The sequence below is a fragment of the Asparagus officinalis genome, chromosome 8 (assembly GCF_001876935.1).
Source record: "Asparagus officinalis chromosome 8, Aspof.V1, whole genome shotgun sequence".
Lineage (NCBI taxonomy): Eukaryota > Viridiplantae > Streptophyta > Magnoliopsida > Asparagales > Asparagaceae > Asparagus > Asparagus officinalis.
Genome location: NC_033801.1, coordinates 32109124 through 32126201, shown reverse-complemented (window position 1 = coordinate 32126201; position 17078 = coordinate 32109124).

Here is a 17078-nt window from a genome sequence, read left to right as displayed (position 1 = left end):
GTTAATATTATTAGTGGGGTGCCTAGTTTGCAATGTAACTTCTTTTCTTGATAGGAAATAATGAAGACATTTGTGATTTTCTGGTCGGTGCCTAGTTTGCAATGTAACTTCTTTTCTTGATAGGAAATAATGAAGACATTTGTGATTTTCTGGTCCGATGATTATCTGTTGTCATAAATCGATAATTTCCAGCACTTCAATATTTTGTAAACCAAACGAGCATAGAGAGAAATTATCTTTGTGGGGCTGTCCAAAAGAAATTAGTTTCAATTGGAGAGGACATGCATAAATTGTCTATATGTCTCTGAATCTGTAAAGATTAAAGGCAATAACTTAAACAAAGAGAGGGGATTGGTGGTATTTGTGAACATATATTGGTTGAGGTTAGTTGAATCCTGCTTTTATTCTGCAAATTTGGCCTCATGTTTAGTTATTACTAAGCATACTTCTAAATTTAGGAATATATCATATTCTTAAAAATAATGCCACCTTCTTTTATCTTGCAGGTGCATATGTTTCTTTGAGCATCTCTAGAGAAAATAATGCTCATGGACCTGGATATCGGTTTGTAAATCATCGTTGTATTTTTAAATCACAACTTTCTTTGTGTTGAGCCCAAAACAAACAGTGAGTTGATTGAGTTGTGCGGCAAATTTATATGTATATGTGTGGCAAATTTATAAGTTGGCAGAGATACTTTAAGAGAGAGATGATATGTATGAAAAAACATGTGTGACTTTGTTGTGTAGTCGTTTAGAATTGTTTGTGTGATTTATTTAAGTTGTTTTGTGGATAGTTTAATTGTTTGTGTGGTTGGTCTATATGTGATTTTTATTGTTGATTTGTAAGCTATATTTACAGGTTTATTCAATAGGAAATTTGAGTGGATTTACAGCTATACAATACCCAATTTGTAAACTGCATATTAGTGGGAAAGAAAGTATCCCAGACGGATTTTTTACATCAGGCGGAAATATCCGCCTGGGATGTAAAATCGTCTGGGTTACTGTCATACATCCCAGACGAAAAATTCCGTCTGGGATAATTATCCCAGACGGAATGGAATTCCATCTGGGATAATTATCCCTGACGGAATTTCTCGTTTGGGATGTATCCGTCTGGGATACATCTCAGACGGGATTTTTCGTCTGGGATACGAATATCTCAGACGAAAACATTCCGTCTAGGATAGTTATCCTAGACGGAATTTTCCAATTCCGTCTGGGATGTATTACAGATGGTTTTTTTTCCCGTCTATTAAAATCCGTCTAGAATACATTCCAGATGAAATTTCCGTCTAGAATAATATATTCTAGATGAAAACTAATTAGACCCGTATTCCAGACGGAATTCCGTCTGGAATAATTTTTCTAGACGGAATTTTAGTTATTCCAGACGGAATTTTCCGTCTAGAATGCGTCGTTTTGTACCAGTGAAATAAAAAATTAAATTTTAGATTATATTTATCTCCTAACAATTCAACTATCAACATAAAAATTTAAACTGGGTGTAGCCTATTCAAACAAATATCAAATAAATAAATAATCAAAGTGTAATCGAGTAACAAATTTTAGTAAGAAAATAAACCAAAAATACTTAATCAAAGTGAGCAAAAATTATCAAAGAGTAACGGAGGAATAAATTTTAGAAAAAAAAAAATAAACCAAAAATACCTAATCAAAATATTTGACCATGTGCATTGCACGTGCATAAAATCTTGTAAACTAAAACAAGAGAGCATCCTTTACCTGTAAAAAAATTTAAAGAAAATATTTGTGTTTGCATCCAGATAGCAATAGCATACAAGTTCTGAGCTTTGATCTTCTAAAGCACAACCACATTTATATTTCAATTATCACGTCTGTTTGTGTGTGTTTCCACTTGCATGCGCGTGAATATTCGCCTTCAAGTTATTAAATGAAGGTGACTAGTGAAATAGTAGCTAATAATGTCAGTCCAGACCGAATCCTTCGAGTTTTCTATTAATATTGTCCGAGAACATTGACTCTGATCAAGTATAATAATAACAAATACTCATGATAATGAAATATTAAATTACACATCATATTGTGGTCATTATCATCATGTTTGCTCACAATTTGGAGTCCACTATAGAAGACAATTCAATGTAAAAAAAAAGGGAGTTTTATGAATTTTTTTAGTACTTTTATATGCTTATGTAGATGCTTTTATCATATAAAAGTATACTAGAGTTAGTATTAATATTTAGTTTATACTTTTTATGAAGTCTATTAATAATTAATAAGAATAAATTTTATATTCTCTTTGATATCGTTTTAGTTTACTTTTAATCAATTATCTTGCCTTATTAATTGGTTTAAAATATTCACGTTCCTTGTATAACATCATTTTAATATTTTTTATTTTTGCAACACTGTATTTTCTCAAGTAAAGCTTGGGTTAATGTCAGTCCAAATAATATAAAATTTCAAATTAGCTTCAGATTATATTTATTTTCTATCAATTCAAATATCAACATGAAATTTTAAATTAGGTATAGTCCATTTAAACAAACATCAAAGAAAATAAATAATCGTAATGTTAAAGTTTAGAGACAAAAGTAAGCACAAACTATTAAAATAGAACTAAGGAAAAAAAATAGTTAGGAAATAAGTCAAAAATAATTAATTATGGTATCTAACTACAGGCATTGCTTGTGTACAAAACCTAGTAAACTAAAACAAGAGAGCATCCTTTAACTATAAAAAAAATTAAAGAAAAGATTCATGTTTGCATCCAGATAGCAATAGCATACAAGTTCTGAGCTTTTATCTTCTTGTTTTGCGCATAGCGCGTGTTCTGAGGATTCACAAATTTGCCGAGAAAGAAGGCATACAAATCAACTAATAATAGCACAAACTCAAACACGAAAATTTAACGTGGTTCGACAAATTACCTACGTCCACGAGGCAAGAAGGGGATGAGTTTTCACTATAAAGAAAGAAAGTACAAAATAGAGATTACAAGATCACTCAAAAGCTTACAAATAATCTCTCAAACTAAACTCTCAATTCTCTCACAAAACCCTCAAACAAATTGCTCAGAAAGAACTCTATTTTCTATGCTCAAAACTCTCCTTCAAGCTACCCAAAAACTCAATCAATATGATTGATAAACCCTAAACAAATCGTGTTTCTATTTATATTAAATAGAAAACCCAAACAGTGAGGGAAACCGAAGTAGGCCTAGACCCGACTCGCGGTCGACCGCAGAGACGACACGACTCGCGGTCGACCGCAGAGACACGACTGAAAACTAACGACAGAACCAATTGTAGGCGTCTAAAAATGCCTATAGGTATCCATACACAACTCGAAACAGAGAGAAGGTGATGAACGCCATTATCTAAATCTAAGAGGATTATCTGACGCCGACCAACACATGAAGTAAAACGACCACCTCCAAATGGCCTGTGCGCTCACCGGTCACCTCCAAGTGGCCCGTGCACTCGTCAGCCACTTCTAAGTGACCCGCGTGCTCACCGACCACCACCAAGTGGCCCGCACGCTCATCAATCACCAAATCAGCGAACCAAGTGGTCTGCACGCCTATCGGCCAGCTAAACAGCGAACCAAGAGGCCTACACGCCTGTCGGCCACCGTCAAGCTATCCATGCGTTCGTGAAACGAATCGGGAAAGCGTACAAGTCAACGAAACGACGAAATACGCGTAACGACGGAACAAGTCAAAACCTGAAAAACAGATAAAGCCCCTGGCGGCCGAGTCGCGCCAAAGCGACCCGGTCAGACCAGTGGCTCCAGGTGACTGTTCGGCCAAAACTCGGTTTTTTTTTGTTCTTTGACAGATTCTTTTGGGATTTGAGTGTTCCTGGGCGTTCCAACTGATCTGATATTGTGGTTGTACAGTTGTTAACTGAGGATACAGAGAAATCCATCAGTCTTATCCAAATAACCATATCCGAGGCCTATAAATATGTGCCAAAGGCCTCCATTTTAGAGAGGACAGGAAGAGGGCGAAGTGCTATCGAATTGGAGAGTGGAGCCACGAATTTACAGCAAGGGTTAGCAGATCTTGGTGATCTCCTACGCATAAAGAGTGGAGTTCGAGAGATTCGAGACCCGTCCCCTATTCCTCTGGATTTATGCTTGGTCTTAAATCTCGAGAAGAGTCGTGATCTCGCTTGGTCGAGATCACCGCTACAGCAATTACTTCCTTCGTGAAGTAAGAGCTTTGATCACCAATCTGTCAACCGGATCTGTTCCGTGACGGTCCACGGATATTAACGTCCCCGGCACAGGCAAAGATCCCACGCAAGCAGCGGGTGATAAACGTCCGTTGCACTGTTTGACAAGAGTTGTAATCTTTATTTTCATTTTGTAAAGGAAATCTTATAAAAAGATTAAGTTTTCTTTTCATTTGAGTTTATTGTAATGACCAAAGTTGTAATAGATTCGATGACAATGAAAACATCAATTTTTGACACAAACACCAATAATCATTACACTGTTTGTCTGGTCGACCAGACCTGACACTGTGATCGACCGCAAAAAGTTCAGAGAAGTTCCCATGTGCTGTGCACGTTCGCGATCGACCGTCACGCCACTCGCGGTCGACCGCAAGACACCCAAAATCTATCATTTGCCTTTTTGCCTGAATTTCTTCGTCGTTGTTCCCAATTCTACAATTCTCCATCTCGGTGAAGTTTTCCCAAAACTGAGCCAACACCAACCAAACCAAATGTCTTACTTGTTGCGTTCAGTACGAAGTGAAATAAAATCATAACAACGAACTCAATCCACAACAAGTCGAGACTCAAATAAGAATGCGATCACTCTCCAAATACCGGTATATACTCATCAAATCGGCTGCATCAAAACCTTTTACCGAAGGAATGAAGCCTTCACGTAGTTCCCCAAATGGCCTCTAAAGACCCTCAATCAAATAGAAAGTTTGCAACTCTTTACCAATAAATCTGTGGTAGATAGCTCTCCCAATAGCCCTAAAGTGAAACAAATCAAACACCTCTACCTAAGGTGAACCAATGGTCATATCCAAATTCAAACTATGTCTACCAGCTACACTCGAATCAACCAACTCATCATCTGCATCCAAATCAATATGATCCCCAAACTGTGTCACCTTAGCTGGAATCCCAAACGATACAGTATGATCTGGAGTACGTGGAGTAATCTCCACCCAATGTGAAGTAGCATCATCCTCCATCTGCTGTAATACATGTAAGGTTTGTCCAAAACTCTTCACCTGCTGAGAGTCAGTTAGCTCCCTCATTGAAGCCTCATTCGAAGTGATACTACCAGACCAAACATCCAATAGAGTTTTACCTCCAATCACAGCAGTCGACAACCTTTTAATGAGATAAGTCGAAAATATCAAAGCCTCAGTCCAGAAACTCTTCTGTAAACCCTTGCTTGACTTCCTATTCTTCCGATTTGGATTCTTCTCTCTTGCGATCGATGCCTCTGTTGTTTGTGTCATTTGTAGACTGCGTATCTTTCTTCCTTAGTTGGTAATTCACAAGAGCAGTGGTTACCTCACTATACAAAAGAGATGACTTCCTATTAATTAGGGTAAGAACAAATGTCTCATATTCCTCAACTGGCAAGAAACTCAACAATAACAAAGCTTTGTCCTCATCCTCTATCATAACATCCATATTCGTCAAATCCGTAAGAAACTTCGTGTAGTGGTTCATGTGATCACCAATAGAGGTTCATTTCTTTAATTTGAAACAATAAAGCCTCCTCTTCAAATGCAAGCGGTTCTCTACACTCTTGGTCAAATAGTTATCCTCAAGGATCTCCCAAATCTTCTTTGTAGAAGTCTCATTCATCACGTCATACTTTAGATCCTGCGTTAAACAAGACCTAATAACACCACACATTGTTCGATTTATCTTTTTCCAAACCTTCTCTTCTATATCATCTGACTTGCCATCCAATTCCAAAGTATCCTCCAAATTTTACGCGTTCAGCGCATCCAAAACATTACATCTCCATAATCCAAAATTGCTCGAGCCATTAAACTTCTTCATATCTATCTTCGTAGAGTGGATATTCAAATTTTGAATGGTCTTCACGCCAGAAGCACCACCCTCAACACCGATGTACTTTCTTTCCCAGCCATCTTCCTCAACACACCAACAACAATTACTGAAAAAACTGAAGAATAGATCCAAACTGAGAAAAGATAGAATTATTACCAAAAAAGATCCCACATTTATCTCCAATTGAAACCCTAGACGAGCTTTCAAAGGGATCTACTCCTCCAAATAGCCCAAGCGTAGCCCGAGCTCTGATACCACTTATTGTGCGCACAACGCGTGTTCTAAGGATTCACAAATTTGCCAAGAGAGAAGGCACACAAATTAACTAATAATAGCACAAAATCAAACACAGAAATTTAACATGGTTCGGCAAATTACCTATGTCCACAGGGCAAGAAGGGGATGAGTTTTCACTATAAAGAAAAAGAGTATAAAATAGAGATTACAATCACTCAAAAGCTTACAAATAATCTCTCAAACTAAACTCTCAAATCTCTTACAAAACCCTCAAACAAATTGCTCAGAAAAAACTCTCTTTTTTGTGCTCAAAACTCTCCTTGAAGCTACCCCAAAACTCAATCAATTTGATTGATAAACCCTAAACAAATCGTGTTACTATTTATATTAAATAGAAATCTCAAACAGTGCAGGAAACCGAAGTAGGCCTAGACCTGACTCGCGGTCAACCGCAGAGACACGTGCGGTCGACCGAAAACCAACGACAGAAACCAATAATCATTACAGGGTATGTTCGGTCGACCGGACCTAACACTGCGGTCGACCACAAAAAGTCCAGAGACTTTCCCCTGTGCTTTGCACGTTTGCGATCGATCGCCACGCCACTCGCGATCGACCGCAAGACACCCAAAATCTGTCCTTCACCTTTTGGCATAGACTTCTTGGCCGTTGTTCCCAATTCTACACTTCTAAATCACAACCACATTTATATTTCAATTATCATGTCTGTTTGTGTGCGTTTCCACTTGCATGCGCGTGAATATTCGCCTTCAAGTTATTAAATGAAGGTGACTAGTGAAATAGTAGCTAATAATGTCAGTCCAGACCGAATCCTTCGAGTTTTCTATATATTAATATTGTCCGAGAACATTGACTCTGATGAAGTATCATAATAACAAATACTCATGATAATGAAATATTAAATTACACATCTATTGTGGTCATTATCATCATGTTTGCTCACAATTTGAGACCACTATAGAGGACAATTCGATGTCAAAAAAAAAAACCCAAAAGTAAATGTGTCCTTGTTTTTTAGATTGGTTGTAAACCTTACATCAACCATCAAATAGAAGAGGTGCAAACGCCAGGCTAAAGCAATCATGGGGCAATCGCTTCAAATAGAAGGTGCAAATGTCTGGCTAAAGCAATCATGGGGCAGCCGCTAAAAACAGTGCAATAGAGGTGAAAAAATAAGTTGAATCCAATAAATTCTTCATATCATTTTTAATAAGTGGGTTTTTTATCTTCTCTTAAATCCTGGCCGGAATTATTATTTTTAAATAAAATCATAAGACTAATCAGTTGCGAAAACTTACAAAATCTAAACAATACCAACTGAATAAAAAATGTATACTCTACAACAAAACTAGAGCCAACAGACTAGAATTATATGACTAATACAAACTGTTAATTTGGATGGTGTAATGCTCTAACTTTACTTTATCAATAGATAATTTTGACCGCTTGATCAATCCAAAGCCTGCTACCTTGAACTGGTCAACTTTATCCAGCAATATATTTTTGGCACCTCACCGAAAAATCAAATAGTAAATTACAGTCTAAAACTCAATGAGTAGATTAAAAAATCTACTATGAAGTTCATGGAATGGAAAAGCTAACTTCAATACTCTTCCATCTTATATTGTCCTTAGATCACAAAGAGAATTATCAGGTCAGGTTTGCACTGATGGAGGTAATTTATTCCGCTGCATAAAAGCGTTCAGATTATCAAAATTACAGTTATCATCTTGCAAGTACAATCAAAGACTAATGCATATAAGATAGTACATATCGTATCAGAACCGGTCCCACGGTTCTGATTATGTGGAGCAATCAAGTCTCGTCGCGTGTACACACCTTGACGGAAAGCTCTCCTTCCGTTTTGCATCTGTTACAACAACAAAAAAAAAAAAATTAATATTCAGCAAAACTAAATCGAATATACACAGCTAGAGATTTGTTGTATCCCACCAAATCATGCCCAATTGAAATTGCTATTTAATTATCTTAAATCAATTTATTTTTCTTTCGAACATCTCAGGGAATAATTTATTTCCATTTGAATCAAACTTTATATAGTGAAATGTTAGAGAATTTGTAGGTTACAATATGGATTTTGAAGGACTTGCATAAAAAGTTCCTGTATCTTCATCATTTTGTTTTCCTTCTTTTTCCCCCCTTTCCTTTTCTTTTGTTGACCTCTATTTTTGTCACTAGACAATGCCAGCAAAAAGAAGATAGAACGGATTTACCTTCATCAATTGAAAATACAACAAATAAAGTAAACTCATAGAATGCATATTAACACATTAAAAAAAAGTTAACTCATACAATGCACAATATCACAAAAGAATGCATAATACCATAATAAGAAAGTGAACTCATACAATGAGCATAATACGGGTAATATCTACTATTAGGACAAATTTTTAAAATAAACCCCTTTAGAAACTTAATTTCAAAAAACCACCCCTTTTGAAAATATTTGCTATTTTCAAACCCAGTTTCAGCCAGCGAAAAAACATTAAAAACTTCACGGGATTTTAAATCCCGTGAAGTTTAAGGCCTCATCTAAGGCCTCATTAGCGCTAACCCAAGTGCTAATGAGGCCTTAAAACTTCACGGGATTTAAAATCCCGTTAAATCCCGTGAAGTTTTTAATGTTTTTTCGTCATTTTCGACCCGGTTCCAGCCCGGTCAGGTGGCTGAAACTGGATTAAAAATGTCAAATATTTTTAAAAAGGATCGTTTTTTAAAATTAAGTTTCTAAAGGATATCTATTTTCAAAATTTGTCCCTACTATTACATATCATGAAGTTCTTTGAGATACTCAGATTGACAATCTAGCATGAGTTTATCAAATCTACGAAAAGGTCTAAAACAGTCTTATACTCCTTTGTCAAGTCTTTGAGGATTAACATTGTGCTTCACATGAGGCTTGAACTTGTTAACTGTCAGAATATTAGCTTCCATGGCAATAACATGATCTGTAGAAGTATACATTTTATTAGCGTATGAAAAAACAAATGACAAAGTGGGGAATAGAGCTGAAATTTTCAGACATACCTTGACAATCATTAAATGTTAACTTTCTAGGCACTACTTCTCTTTGACTCGAAAAATTGGAATGCTAAAACGGTAAAATAATCACCATTAGTAGCTTCTTCTACTGATAAATATAGAGCTACAATGCATTAATTAATCTATGATAAAAAAAATTTATTAAAGATTAAATCCATACATTTATATATAAATCACTTCAATTCCTAGCATAATCAATACATTTATATATAAAGCATTCAACTACCAACAAAGCTCTAACATAAGATATGGAGTGAAGTTGGGGATAAACAAACCTGTAGCTTCAAAAAAAGAACCACATGCTATAGCTTCTTCTGAATACTCAGGAACTTTGTTAGACTTGTGTTGAGTTGCTAAGCAGGTAATTAAGTTGACCCATTTTGACAGAATAGATTATAAATAGATTTTTAGCCATTGCAAATATAAGAGGAAAGATATAACACATTACATACCACTATCTCGTTTTCTATTCAATAAGTGTGAACATATACTTGCATTTGTTGTAGTGTTCTTCTGAAATCTTTTCTTTCTTATCCTTCGAAGTGCACATTTTAGCCTTCGCTGGGCTATAAGCCTTTTCGGCTTTAAAGCAATACCTCTCACAGTAATTCGACTTTTAGAACCCTTGTCTGCACATTCGGATGATGTAGTGTTTTCCTGCGTATGCGGATTGATATTGACATCTTCAATAAAATCACGGATCATTTTCTCTACCACGAGAATTGCTTTATCAAGCACATCATCAATAAACTCCATGGCACTTTTAGAAGCTCAACCTTTCTTAACAGCTTTAACTGCCTTATGACACAAGCTGCTATATCTTAATGACAAACGTTTCTTACACTCAGAATTAATCACTTTTCTAAGATTATCTTCTACAAACTCCATCCTTAGCAAATTCGGTCCATCTCTTTAACAAATATTGTTGTGGGATATGAAATATATCGTTAACGTTGAGAATCTTTAATGCATGCAAACAAAGATATCCCATGGATTCAAACTTTTGACAACTGCATTTTATTGTCATGCCCAACAGATTAAGTTCAACTAGTCCATGACATGATGAATTTAGGCATGAAACTTTATAATTGCAGAGTGCTCCCATTGAAGTAACATGTTCACATATGCAAGTAAGATGACCTTTAAATTCTTCTTCAAACTCTTTGTACATGCTCCTCGTATATGATTAATTCCGTGGCTTGTCGTAACATAGGAACATCAACAAATAAAACGGGCTTAGAATGTTTTGATTTGAAATCTTCATACAATTCCCTCTCCCAAAATCGGTACAATGACCTCTCATATTGCTTGATAAATTTTGCAAGTGGCAAATTTCTTCTAAGTAACATATTGAAGTGCTTGTTCATAATCTCGCACCTTTGTGTTGTTGTCATTGTAGCACAAAATGAGTTTCAGCGATACACTAAAGCCCACTTCTCGCAAAGCTCAAATAAATTTTCCAACCATTTATTTTCAATAAGACTATATTTTTCAATCATATTATTCCATTGGGATAGGAATTTCAGTTCGGCTTCACCTTCCTATATGCATCTCTTGAATTCTTTCTTGCATCCGGGCTTAGAATTACACACATGAGAAAAATTCTTTGCAGCATTTACAAAAATATGCCACATGTATTTGGTAATGCTATCTCAATTGCTGCTTTAATTTCATTGCAGAGGATTGATCTGCAAAGATAGTTTTTGGTTGTCCCCCGGACATCGCAATCTTAAATGTATTGAATAACCAAACAAAAAAAGATATTCACTAGTAGAATTCGTCGTATTGCTGACGACAACATCCCTGACGGGAGCTTGCCGTCGGCGTTGTTTATATCCCTGACGGCAAGTGCCGTCAAGGATGTGGCCGTCGGCATTGTAAACTCCCCGTCAGTGATGTTTACATCGCTGACGGGTGGTCCAACATCGCTGACGGGCTCCCGTCAGCGATGTTGAATTATTTTTGGGGGGATTTATCCCCTCAAAAATTTCATTATCGCTTGTTGCCTAGCCGCCTCTCATCGAAGAAACCCTGGCCCGCTCACCTCAGCTTCGCCTACCCCAAGCTCTCGCGCTCCCAAAATCTCCTTCTCTCCCTCTCCACTGAACACTACCCGACAAGCCGGACAGCTGACGCGACGGCAAGCTCGCCACGAAGCGACGACCTCGCCTCCCCCAGTTGCAGCGTCGAACTCCGTCGCACGACAGCGACGCCGACGACCTCCTGCTCCACAGACAGCGACGTCCGACTGTCGACGACCGCCGCCTCCAACGATAGCAGACGCCACGGGACCTCTGCGCCTCCACGGACAGCAGTCGCTTCTCTCCTTTGGCGCCGCGCCTCGCCGCCGCGTCCACCGCCGCCGTGACTTCACCACTGCAGTCAATCAAGGTATTATTTGTCACTTAGATATTATTTGTCACTTAGATCATTAAATTTTCTATTAGGTCCCTTAATCATTGAAATTAGTTCATCAAATCATTAAAATTACTATTAAATTTGTCAATTCTTAAGTTATTTTGAATTAGCCCCTTCAATCAAGAGTAAAATAGCAATTAGTGGGAAACTGGTTCCTCAAATGATCATCTAAATCTTTAAGGTCTTGCAGCTGTCATAATAGGGAGATAGTTTACCTACATGTTTAATGTTTAAAAATCGTATTATGTAAAGATGGGTGACTAATGAGATGGCAATGCCCTATTGCATGCCAATGGATGGCAGAACCTATGATGTCCTAATTAACAATACTGCCATTTATACAACTACTGATAATTTGATACTCCACATATAACTGTTTCCAAACAAAATTAACGACCAACGGACAACAGATAAATAACCACACCTGTTTTGTTTCCATGCTCTCATGAAAATATTTGTGCTGTGAATGTCTATGGGCACTGAAAAAACATAGAAAAGAATATTTTCAGGTGCCTTCGAAAAAGAAAAAACTTCTTGTGATAAGAATAACCAGAGAGCCACAACTATCAATAATAGCAAACACTCCATGTGTCTTGCAAGCCACAGTGTCTTGGTTTCTCATAAACTGTGCCGGAATACCCATGAAAAATTAGTTTATCAAATGATCATTTTCATCTAAATGATCATCTATGATGATGTGATGAAGTCATGAAGCAGTGAGATAACCCATGAAAAATGAGATTGCGAGTTGAACCTGTAAGAAGAGAACCACAGAAGGTATTGAGAGGAAGAAAAAAAAAGAGAGGACTGCGACAGTCTAAGTTTAGTGTGTAGGATGTTAGAACTTTTTTGACCCGAAGAACCCTCTAAGTTATGTTAAAATACATGCATGCATACATAAAATAGTTACATGCATACCTAACCATACCCCTTCATATTCTTTTCATAACTAATCCCTAATTAGAAAACAGCAGTAAGTACACCTTCAAATTACATCCACTATTGTTAGAAAATTCAATTCAATAAACAGTGAGACCTCTAAGGGGAAAGATTATTTGTTTCTGATGAATATATAGAAAGGCTAAAAACTAGCCATTCCCAAACATCATAGAAATGATGTTTATAGAAAAATTGGTATTTTCAATACTAAATTCCTCAATAAACATTATTATATGTGTGAATGTGTTAAGGAAGATGCATGCATACTTCATCTTTTATTTTACTTGTTCAGGTAAATATATCTTTTATTTTTGAAAGGTCAATTCTTAAATTTATTTTTTTGTCTTTTAGGAAGCTCTGGAAAACACATATTCTGAGGTTGTTGCACAGAGCCAAGAGCCCCTAACTAGAGAGCAGAATTATAATGTGAGCCATTTAGTTTGTGGACTTCCCAAAAAGGGGAGGAATTCCCGAGGAGATGTGGGAGGATATTCAAGAGGAGCTTATGTGAGTGATCCAACCTACTGCTACTTTTGCGATGGTTTCCAGGCAAATAATGAAATCTTGTAGAAGGCGGGTTCCTACTCGGGTGCAAAGCCAGATTATAAATTTTTTGGCCACTCAAAAGGCATTTACTGGTAGTGGAGAGAGTAGCTGGCAGGTATACTTATTATATATGTGAAACATGATTACACACAATATTATGTGATTCTAAATTTAAATTATTTTGTTGTTAGAGTGGAGATGATGCTATTGGGAACACGAATCGTAGGGATGGAGCCGCCAGTGGCGACGCGGACGATGACATGGATAGGGCGGATGCCCTACCTTAGTGAGTTATATCCTAAACTCGTGTTTGTATATTGGACATCTTTATATTGGAGATTATGATATGCGTGTATGGTTTGTTGTGGAAAATTTTGTGGATTTAGAACTTATGATATGTGTGTACAGTTTGTTATGGGATTTTTCGTGGATTTAGAACTTATGATATGCGTGTATGATTTGTTGTGGAAATTTTTGTGGATATATTTCGAGATGTTTGTGAAAATTGAATGAACATATTGTGGAAATTGAATGAACATATTTCGAATATTTGTGAAAATTGATTGAATGAGAGATGTTTGTGAGATTTGGATTGTATATATTTCGAGATGTTTTGGAATGTGCAAGAAATGTCGTTGTTTGCAGATTTGTATGTACAGGGAATTTATATGTACAGGGAACTGATTATAATCAGCTAATTTTTTTTTAGCTGCTAATGACTATCGCTGATGGGAAACCCGTCAGCGATAACTATCGCTGACGGGTTTCCCGTCATCGATGTATATAACTTCGCTGACGGGTTTCCCGTCGGCGATGTTATATACATCGCTGACGGGATTCCTGTCAGCGATAACTATCGCTAACGGCATTCCCGTCAGTAATAGTTTGTACAGCGCTGACGAAAAGCCGTCAACAACAAACATCACTGATGGATTCCCGTCAGTGATGTTATATACATCGCTGACGGGAATCCCGTCAGCAATGTTTCATTATAACTGACGGCATTTGCCGTCAACATTGTTGCCGTCAGTAATAATCACTACTGACGGTGCCCCGTCAGCGATAGTTCTTCCCTGACGGGACTATTGCTGACGGCATATCCTTGACGGGATGCCGTCAAGGATACTTATCGCCGACTGGATTTTAAGCATTCCTGACGGGAATGCCCGTCAACGATACCTGGTTTTCCACTAGTGATTGTTTCATCAAAGAGGAGAGCAGCACCAAAGACAACAGTGATCGTTTGTGATGATTTATGCCAATAAAGGGAGCAGATGGCATTATCATACTTATTTGTATTGAAAGTAGTATCAAAAGAAACAACATCACCAAAATATGTGTAATCAATAACAGAACGTGTATCAGCCCAAAAAATATTTGTGAGTTGCTCGTTGTCATCCACTTGTACAGCATAAAAAAATGAGGGGTCTTCTGACTGTTTAGCATTAAGAAAACTTAAAAGAACTTGTGTGTCTTCCTTGTCAAAGTCTCTCTTACGTAGAGTCCTTAAGTGATTGTTTTGATATATTGCAAGAAATCCAACATTTGCAATGCCTCGAGATTCCTCTGCAAAATAATCATATACTTGAGTAGGTCTTAGACGCGCATTATTCATGCACTCTAGCTATTATCTCGCGTTGTGCAGGCAAAAGTTTTCTTTGTGACCTAAGCATGTGAGTCTTATCAGGACTTGCTAGTGGATGATTATGCTCATGAAGAACCTTATTTACAAGCCATGTGTCGTCACGGTCAACTTTAAATGCAATTCATGCCAAACAATTTGTTCTTTCAGTTGGACGTGGTTGTTTTGTTACATATGTAGGATGAGCTTTACGAACTCCTCCTATATATACTGCATACTAAAAGTCGATTACGAATTGCCCATCATTTCTTTTAGAGCTTTGTTATAGGGATCCAAAATATGGGACCAACAGAGGGACAGGTGATGTGTCCCCCCTCCTATTGTATAATGAGCTGACCACATTAATGATGACTAGCTCATTATGCAATATGAGAGGGACACATCATCTGTCCCCCCTATTGGTCCTATATTTTGGTTCCTTGAGGAATCACATGTCCCCCCGTTGGTCCCATATTTTGAATATGGGTCCTTGAGGAATATTTCTTTCTTTTAACTAGGCTTCCCTTTCGAACACTAAAACCCTTGCGTTTTGCATATGAATTGTAAAACTCATAACCTTCATTCTCTAAGTAAGATCCCATACCAACTTCTAGCTGGTTGTGATTTCAATGTTACGCGCGGCGGAAATTTCGGCAGAGTTTCTGGTGCACAATAAGAGAGAAAGACCAATAAGAATTCATGTCTCACCAAGGAAACAAGAATCTGAAGCGAATATCTCAACAAAGTGAGATATCGGCTCTTCCTCTCATCAGTTCTAGGACTGACTTGTCGAGGGATCCTAAAAACTATTACAATGGCCACAAACACAAACAAACCAATTTTACGTGGTTTGGCAAACTGCCTACGTCCACGGGGCAAGGAGGGGGGAGATCTACTATTAGAGAGAGATACAACTAGGGTTTACAATCTCACAACCTAAACCCTCTCATAATCTCTCAAATCCCTCACACAAATACTCTCTCAAAGAGACAACTGTTTTTCTTTACCAAGTACAGCCGAAAATCACTGTTTTCCCATCTGTACGAAGCCACACGCCGTCTCTGTTTCTCCCTCTGATCTTGTACGCGCTTTTCTCCTACAGCCACAAAAACCAAAGCACATTGCTCGCAAGCCTTTTGTCTTTTCTCTGCAACCGCACAAACTCCTTCTGCACCACCGAAAACCTAGAAAAACTAGGTATTTATAGGCCCCCGCACCTTGAGCTTTTCACGCGTTATTCCTTGAGACCTGATCTTTTCAGGTGGCCTTCTTCAAAGCTTGTGGTCCCACACGAAATCAACAAGCACATGGGCCTCCCACACGCAATCACCCATCACCTGGGTTTACAAGAAACTCCCACACGCAATCACCCATCACCTGGGTTTACAAGCACATGGGTGGGCCCCATGTGAATCCACGAGCTTCACAATTCTCCACCTCGGTGAAGTTTTTTTTTTTAAACTGAGCCGACACCAACCATACCAAATGTCTCACTTGTTGCGTACAGTACGTCATGGAAACAGACTCATGACAACGGACTCAATCCACAGCAAGTCGAGACCTAAACGGGAGTGCGAACACTCTCCCAAAACGTCGGTATCTACTCACCAAATTGGTTGTATCATAAATATTAGCCCTTATATTTTGATGATGTTTTACAACCACCATTGTCGGTACTAATGGCTTATTAAGTACAAATGTAGTGAATTCATATATCAAGCTTATTAGTGCCACTAATGGAGGATTGGATGGAATATGCGCTACAACGATGATATCCAAAGGAGGAGGAGGCATAGTGATGAAGCAACGTTATTTCAAGAACAACAAATTCAAATAGAAGCTTCATCCAATTCAAGCTATATCAAGACTCAAGCATTGCATTCTATATGAGGATATTAGCTATCTTTTATTTTTTTTCTCTCTAGTGCTAGAATGTAGGCAAAGAGTTATTGACTTCACTTGAAGATATTGGGATATCACACACACGTTTTTATACTTATGTTTTTAAGCGTTTTTCACAAAATACTATTTTTCACAAGTATGAGGACCTATCTGCAAAATTCCTTTTCCAAACAGTTTGTTTTTAGTATTAAAAACATTTTACAAAGTTTTATAATTTTCAGAGGTCAAATAAATATTTTCCAAATATTTTAGTTGAGTCAAAAACAGTGTTTTTGGGATGTATCA